This window comes from Hyaena hyaena, unplaced genomic scaffold, assembly GCF_003009895.1.
Source record: "Hyaena hyaena isolate Hyena2069 unplaced genomic scaffold, ASM300989v1 scaffold_1318, whole genome shotgun sequence".
In the NCBI taxonomy this organism is placed as follows: Eukaryota; Metazoa; Chordata; class Mammalia; order Carnivora; family Hyaenidae; genus Hyaena; species Hyaena hyaena.
Window position 1 is genome coordinate 71,470 of NW_024081950.1, and position 8,840 is coordinate 80,309.

Below are 8,840 nucleotides of genomic sequence, written 5' to 3' on the forward strand. Positions count from 1 at the left end.
AACTTGAGTTGTCTTTTTTGTTTTTGAGTTTTAAGAGTTCTTACATATTCTGGATCCTGGACTCATCAGATACATGATTTGAAAATGTCTTTTTCTCATTACATAGATTGTCTTTGGGAATAATTTTATTCTCTTTTCAATCATATTATAGGGCTTCATTTCTTGATGTGAAAATTGATAATCATCACTTCCAGGTAGAAGTTCTAGTAGCTAGTCTGCTATTTGACTTAGGTAATCCCAAGTGAATTCTGCAGCAATGAGTAACACTCTAGAGTATGGCTTCTCTGTCATCTTGAGTCCTAAAATGAGGACAACATGAAGCAGAGTCTATCAGCTGACCCAAGATGAATAATGTATCATAAGCAAAAAACAAATTGTTGTTTTAAGACATGGAGCTTTTTGTTGTTGTTGTTGTTGCTGCTGTTGTTTTTATTGAAGCATACTAGCCTTTCCTGACTAATTGGAAGGATCAAATAAATTATTGACTTATCATAGGTAGTAGTTGTTACACTTCATAATGCTCCCTACAAATGAAAGCATGGGGAAGGAAAGAAGTGGATTGTATTCCAACTGGGCAACCTGCCTTTACTCTATCTTTACTCTTAGTTTTCTATACAATTGGTAATATTTTTAAGAAAACATAAATCTGATCATATGAATATCCTTAACAAATTCCTTTTGTGACTTCTCATTGCTCTAAAGTTGTTAACATCGTTCAAAATCTTTAGCACAATCAACAAGACTGTTCATAAGGTCACCCCTTCTTACCTTTTGAGCCTGATGTCATGTTAGTCATGCTATTCATTTAAAAAAAATTTTTTTTAATGTTTTATTTATTTCTAGGAGAGAGAGAGACAGCGTGAGCAGGGGAGGGTCAAAGAGAGAGGGAGTCACAGACTGAAACAGGCTCCAGGCTCCGAGCTGGCAGTCAGCACAGAAACCGACGCGGGGCACGAACCCACGAACCACGAGATCATGACATAAGCGAAAGTCGGACGCTTAACCTACTAAGCCACCCAGGCGCCCCAGTCATGCTATTCTTGAATTACTTTTGATAAACACATTTTCTAGAAAATCATCAATTTCTTCTAAAATTCCAATTCCTCCCCCCAACAATTGTTTCTGCCACACTTTTGTACTTGTTTCTTTTCTTTGGGATAGTCTTCACCACTACTCTCACCAACTCTCACCACCTCTCCCTCCCTGCTGATTTAACTTTAACCCATTGTATAAATATTAGTATAGTTTATCAGGAAGATGTTGTTTAATTCCTCATTCTGGTTTCAATAGTTTTCATCTGTGCTCTAAGAGTACCCAGTACTTTACCTAACCTATCACTTATATGATCACTGTGTTGCAATGCGTCTGATCACTTTTCTGTGTTGTCCCAATGGAATAAAAGCTCACTCAGGGCATAGATGTTGCTTGTATTATTGTACACTGTACTTGTAGTGCCTTGAGTAAGGTTTGACACATGGTAGGAAGAAATAATGATTGCATTCATCTTTTAGTTCTATGTATTTTGCAAGTGAGTCGGGAAACAAAGTAATACTAGAGCTCCATTTCAGTCATATCTTTGGCATTATGTTAGTTTTACTACCTTTCATGAGCCAACCTTGTAGACTGGAATCACAATTTACCTTCAGTTCTAAGAATTTTTGGATTTATGAAAAGGCTGCATCTTTCTGAGTAATTGGACTTTGAGCTTTCTGATAGTGACAGGCTCTAACTTTTTGTAAAAAAAAAAAGTCATTTGCAAAAAATAGAATGCAGAGTTCCTTATTAGTCTGAGGTAGCTCAAGTATGTTTAAATCTCTGAGCCTTTTATGAATATGGCTATGCCTACAGATCAAAGATATAATCTACCATAATAGTCCTTATGTGTGCTTTTAACAGCAAACACACCATTCTAGTTTCAATTATTTTGGGTTTATCACTATTTCACTTACATTGTTTTAGAACAAAAACCTATAAGAAGTAGAAAGTGTTTTGAATTTCTCCCTCCTTAAAACAGTGAATTAACCAAAGTATTCAATCTTGTTTGATTGCCCATCTAAACTCTGTTATTTTTCACACTCACAAGCACTTATTGAGCAACCTAGTACTTATTCTGCTTCTAGCTGAAAGTAGTATAAGATCCAGTCCTCGACTTCAGTAAGCTCATCATTTGGGAAAAGAAATCAGGTACAACTTTCTAAGTAAATATTTTCATAACTTACACCCCCTTAAGACCCTTAGACATCAATATAGATGGACAAATCTGCTGTTACACTATAGTCCAGTAATATGATTGATGGGTACACATGTGTAGTTAAAGGATGTTAAGTTTGTTTAAGGGCAACAGAGATAGAAGCCCATCTATTCAGACTACTACATAAAACAGAAGATAAAACAGCATGAACTTAGATGGATATATAGAGACCTAGTTCTCCCAGTTTTCTACAATGACTTACAACTGCTGATGACAGCATGGTATGAGGACTCAAACAAGTGTGAGCTGGTCATCTTTGTCAATATCATGGTTATTTCTTTTCATTCCTGTCTCACTCACTCACTTTCTCTCACAATCTTTATGAAGACTGGTTACTTGCCTGCATGCTTACCAAGTACAAGGGAAAGAGGAAAAAAATCCCTGTTATGTTTCTATTGTTTAGTTTACAGTGAAGGTAGGTAATCTCAAGTCATTGTCCTGGATATAGCAACCCTCCCCAGGACAAAGTCTAAAGACAAGGCCTCTGCTTTCCCAGTCAAAGGATAGCATTTTTTTTCCTACAAAGTGACACATAGTAAATATTTTTAGCTTTGTAGGCCCTACATAAATAAGTATGCTTGTGCTCAAATTAAACTTTACTTACAAAAGGAGGTGATAGCCGTAGTTTGCTGAGTTCCTGACCTTAGTCAGGGAGGCATCATTCAATTGTACCACACAGCCTATGAGGACATACAGTACTATTTTGCCTCTACCCTGAGGTATGTTCTAGGAACTACGATTTTTAAAACTAGAGTTTTGTTAATCTTACCTCATCCACAAAATTGCATTTAATCTACAAAATCTATATAGACACCAACATCTCTAATATAGTTTGTATGGGTCAGGGGATTATGTTTAAGACAAGAACTCAGTTAACTAATATTTGACAAAGGGGTCAAGAATACTTAATGTAGAAAAATCAATCTCATCAGTAGATTGTGTTGGGAAAATAAGATATTAATATATAAAAGAACAAAATCCTTACATTATACCACTCATAAAAATTAACTCAAAATGAATTAAAGACTTGAATATAAGAGTATAAACCATAAAAATACTAGAAGAAGAAAAAGAAATCAGCCCTTTGACATGGGACTTGGCAATGAGTTTTTTACTACGACATGTAAAGCACAAGTAACAAAATAAAAAATAGCAAGTGAGAGTATAACAAAAAAGCTTCTGCACAGCAAAAGAAATGATCAACAAAATAAAAAGACAATGTACAGAATGTGAAAAAAAGTTCTAAACCATATAGGTGATAAGTTTAAAAAAATAAATAATTTAATTTAAAAATGGACCAAGGACATGAATAGGCATTTTCCCAAAGAAGATATACGAATAACGAACAGGCACATTAAAAGGTGTTCAACATCACTAACCATTAGGGAAATGTAAATCAAAACCACAATGAGATATCACCTCATGCCTGTTAGAATAGCTATCATCAAAAGGACAAGAGATAACAAGTGTTGACAAGGATATAGAGGAAAGACACCCCTCGTGTACTGTTGATGGAAGTGTATATTGGTATAGCCACTCTGGGAAAACAGTATAGAAATTCCTCAAATAATTAAAAATAGAGTTACCATATGATCCAGCAAGTCCACCTCTGGGATTATGTACAAAGGAAATGAAAACACTATATCAAAGAGATATCAGCACCCTTATGTTTATACCAGCATTATTTATAATAACCAAGACATGAAAACACCCTAAGTGTTTACCAGTCGATGAATGGATAAAGAAGTTGTAGTACATATACACAATGTGATATTATTCATACTTAAAAAAGAAGGGAATCCTGTTATATGTGACAATGTGGATGGACCTTGAGGACAATATGTTTAGTGAAATAAATCAGACAGAAAGGGACAAGTACTGTATGACTTCACTTATATGTGGAATCTGAAAAACAGAAGAAAAAACCAAACATAGAAAAAGAGATCAGACTTGTGATTACCAGAAATGAGCTTAAGAGGAATCAATGAAGGTGGTCAAAAGATATAAGATAAATAAGCCCTGGCATTGTAATATACACTGTGATGACTATAGTTAAAACTGCTCTTTGTTCTATTTGAAAGTTGTTAAGAGTGATCTTGTGTCCTCATCACAAGGAAAAATTTTTTTTTCTTTTTCAAAATTTTATATCTGTATGAGACAGTGGATGTTAGCTAAACTTGTAATAATTTCACAATATATGTAAGTCAAATCATTATGTTGTATACCTTAAACTTATATAGGGCTAGATATCAATTATATCTCAATAAATCTTGGGGGAAAGATGAGAGCTGGAGGGAAAACAAAAGTTATATATAGAGGGAGGCAAAGAGTATTTCAGGCAGAAAAAACTGTGTAAAGATCAGAATTTGAGAAAGAAAAAGAAGGTAGTAGCATTCATAGTAGATACTGTTCATTTCCTCCTCAACATCCACTTACCACTTTCTTACTCTGCTTGTAACTTCAATTTTGTCAGATATTCAATCCTATCTCTGGATGTTCAGGAGAATCTGATTGGTTTAAGCTGACCAGAGTGTGGCATTCCCTTGGAGATTGATATTTGTCTAGCAAATTTAGATTAGCACCTAATCTAACTTAGCCCAGTAAAACTTAAAGAAAAAGATCTAGTCCATGTTTCAAGGAGATGTTTTCCTTTTCTTTTCTGCTGGTAGTGGGAAAAAAAAAAAAAAAAGGCTTGTAGTCCTATTTCCACTGGTAATCATCTTGCTACATAGAAGATAACCAGTCTTAAAATGAAGCCAAACTGCAAAGAGCTTAGCACAGAACTGAAATGAATTCAAGGGCTTCATAACAATAATTGAGTAGATATTGATTTCTATTATACCTAGAGCCTGTTTTGGACATCCAGTTCTGAGTTAGTAAATTCCCTCATTACTAGAGCTAGTTTGAGTCAGTGTTTTCTGTTACCTAAAATCAAAATTATTGTAACTGACAGAATATCTGATAGAGTGAAAGAAATTCACTCTAACAAGATTATGGAGTAGAACAAGATGAAGCTGAAGCAGACAAAATCTTGCAGACCTTATTTCTGCTGGCAACACATCAAGCTCAGGGCAACCATAAAGAATGAGTTCTTCCACCAAATAGGCATACATTAAAGGATAGAAAGACAAGACATGCTTATGATATTTAAAACTTCATTCTTATAAACACCACAGCTCAGTCCATTTAGGAACTACCTAAATGATAGTCAGTGTTTATTGTGGTGGTTTAATTAGCTCCATTTTATCCACACACATTCCAAATCAGAGATAAGTTACATATTTTGTGAAGGTTGAGAAAATGCTTTTTGAGCACTAGGGGATGTGGAAAATAATATTGGAGGGTTTGATGCTGTTTAGAGGTCAGAGTCATCTTTTTTAAAGAATACTTTAAAAAAATTATTCCAGAATGTAATACAATATGAAGAATGGATCTAGGAAAACCAAATTTTCCAATCACGTGAAGGATAGGCCAAGTAAAATAAAAAAACAAAGTTTAGAAGAAAATTTTGAGCTGAAAAGTGTCAATATAATACAAAACAAATGAGGTAAGCAGAAGCAAACATGTCCTGGTTGAAACTTTTACAATTCCAAGTTGAAAAATAAGTCTTATGAACATTTAGCTATGTAAAACATTGATTACTCTATTTATAGTAGGGATAGTGTCAGGAGAAGAGGAGAAATCAGGAAATACCATTTTGTACTTAACATTGATAAGAGAAATATAGGTACAACTTTATTTTATTTTATTTTTGTTATTGTTTTAATGGTTGATTAATTTATTTATTTTTAAATTTATTTAATTAATAGTTTACTTATAGTATAATATTGGTTTCAGGAGTAGAATTTAGTGATTCATCATTTACATACAACACCCAGTGCTCACCACATCAAGTACCCTCCTTAATACCCATCACCTCTTTAGCCCATTTCCCACTCACCTTCCCTCCAACAACCCTCAGTTTGCTCTCTATAGTTAAGAGTCTCTTATGATTTGTTTCCTTCTCTTTTTTCCCCTACCCTATGTTCATTTATTTTGTTTCTAAAATTCCACATATGAGTGAAATCATATGGTATTTGTCTTTCTCTGACTTGTGTCACATAGTAAAATGCACTCTAGCTCCATCCACATTGTTGCAAACAGCAAGATTTCATTCTTTTTGATGGCTGAGTAATATTCCAGTGTGTGTGTGTGTGTGTGTGTGTGTGTGTGTGTGTATACCACATATTTATCCATTCATCAGTTGATGGACATTTGGATTCTTTCCATAATTTGGTTATTGTTGATAATGCTGCTATAAACATTTATAAAAACTATAAAATCAGTAGTTTTGTATTCTTTGGGTAAATAATAGATACAATTTTTAAAATATAAAAGTAAATTTAAAAGATGGTTAATTTCTTCCAAATATTTAAACACGAAGGAAAAATATTGTATATAGAACAAAAGAAACAACATAAAAATATGAAAACATTAAGACAAAGGAGCTTACAGAAGACAAAGCTGATATGAGTTAAGTCCTCTGATGAAAGTTTCAGATTTGGCCTTGTAGATGCTGCCACCCATCCATGGTCAACCACAGTGTGTTCTTCAACATCTCTGTGATCAGTGAGCCTTTGGGCCATGTCTCCTTCAAGCTGTGTGCAGACAAAGTTCCAAAGACAGCAGAAAACTTTCATGCTCTTAACACTGAGGAGAAAGGATTTGGTTATAAGGTCTCCTGCTTTCATAGGACTATTCCAGGATTTATGTGCCACAGTGGTGACTTCAAATAATAATGGCACTTGCAGCAAGTCCATCTATGGGTAGAAATTTGATGATAAGAATTTCGTCCTGAAGCATAAGGGTCCTGGCATCTTGTCCATGATAAATCCCAACCTAACCAAATGGTTCTCAGTTTTTCATCTCCACTGCCAAGACTGAGTAGTTGGATGGCAATTGTGTGGTCTTTGGCCAGGTGAAAGAGAGCATGATCATTGTGGAAACCATGGAGCACTTTGGATCCAGGAATGGCAAGACCAGCAAGAAGATCACCATTGCTGACTGTGGACAAATGTAATAAATTTTTGTTTAATTTTTTTTGTTTTATTTATTTATTTTTTTTAATGTTTTATTTATTTCTAGGAGAGAGAGAGAGAGACAGCGTGAGCAGGGGAGGGTCAGAGAGAGAGGGAGTCACAGACTGAAACAGGCTCCAGGCTCTGAGCTGGCAGTCAGCACAGGGCCCGACGCGGGGCTCGAACCCACGAACCGCGAGATCATGACCCGAGCGAAAGTCGGACGCTTAACCAACTACGCCACCCGGGCGCCCCTTGTTTTATTTTTGAGACAGAGAGAGACAGAGCATGAGTGGGAGAGGGGCAGAGAGAGAGAGGGTGACACAGAATCCGAAACAAGCTCCAGCCTCCGAGCTGTCAGCACAGAACCTGATGTGGGGCTCAAACCCACAAACCATGTGATCACGACCCGAGTGGAGTCGACGCTCAACCAACTGAGCTACGCAGGTGCCCCTCAAACGTAATAAATTTGACTTGTGTTTTATCTTAACTACCAGACTATTCCTTCTGTAGCTCATTGGAGCACTCCCTCACTCCATCTGCTCAAAATAACCAGTAATCTTTGTGTTCTTTTATTTTTTTATAAAATTTTTTTAACACTTATTCATTTTTGAGAGACAGAGTGAGAGTAGGGGAGGGACAGAGAGAGAGAGAGAGAGAGAGAGAGAGAATCTGAAGCATGCTCCAGGCTCCGAGCTGTCAGCACAGAGCCCAACATGGGGCCTGAACCCACAAGCCATGAGATCATGACCTGAGCAGAAGTCAGACACTTAACCAACTGAGCCACCCAGGCACCCCATTAATCTTTGTGATCTTGCTGCAATTCTATGGACTCGATATTTCCTCACTTCTCTCCAAGTCTAGCTGGACTACAGAGTTAAGTTTGTGATTATAAAATAAAAACTAAACAATAACAACAACAACAAAAATTTCAGACTTAACCGAGAAAAGAATTACATTTATTTGCAACTTATGAGAAATATCTAAAATAAAGTCCCTTAAAAGTAAAAGTATTTTTAATGTTTATTTATTTTGAGGGAGACAGAGAGAGCACAAGTGGAAGAAGGACAGAAAGAGAGGGAGAGAGGATCCCAAGCAGGTTTCATACTGAGCATGGAGCCCAACTTGGGGCTCAATCCCATGACCATGAGATCATGACCAGAGCAGAAATCAATAGTCAGGTGCTTAACTGACTGAACCAACCAGGAGTTCCAAAATATTTTTTAAATGGTCAAAAAAATTACAGAAATATATAATAAAAATGTATAGATGGTCATTAATAATATTCAAAGTAGAATTAAATAAATGAGTCAAAGTTATGTTACATTGATGAAATAATATGTGGTCAATGAAAATAAGAGGCACAGGCTTTTATAATAATGAACAATGTGGCCAGGTACTGCACTGCCATTTTCACACGCATTAGTTAATTTAATGTTCAGAATAACACTATGTGGCAGACATGGTTATTCTCATTTCATAGATTAATATTTTTAATGTTTTATTTATTTCTGAGAGAGAGAGACAGCATG

At 35.6% G+C, this 8,840-nt stretch overlaps 1 pseudogene; it reads left to right on the forward strand.

Moving 5' to 3' along the window:
* The first annotated feature begins 6,819 nt into the window (after positions 1-6,819).
* On the forward strand, positions 6,820-7,310 carry LOC120225083 (annotated as a pseudogene).
* Positions 7,311-8,840: the final 1,530 nt, after the last annotated feature.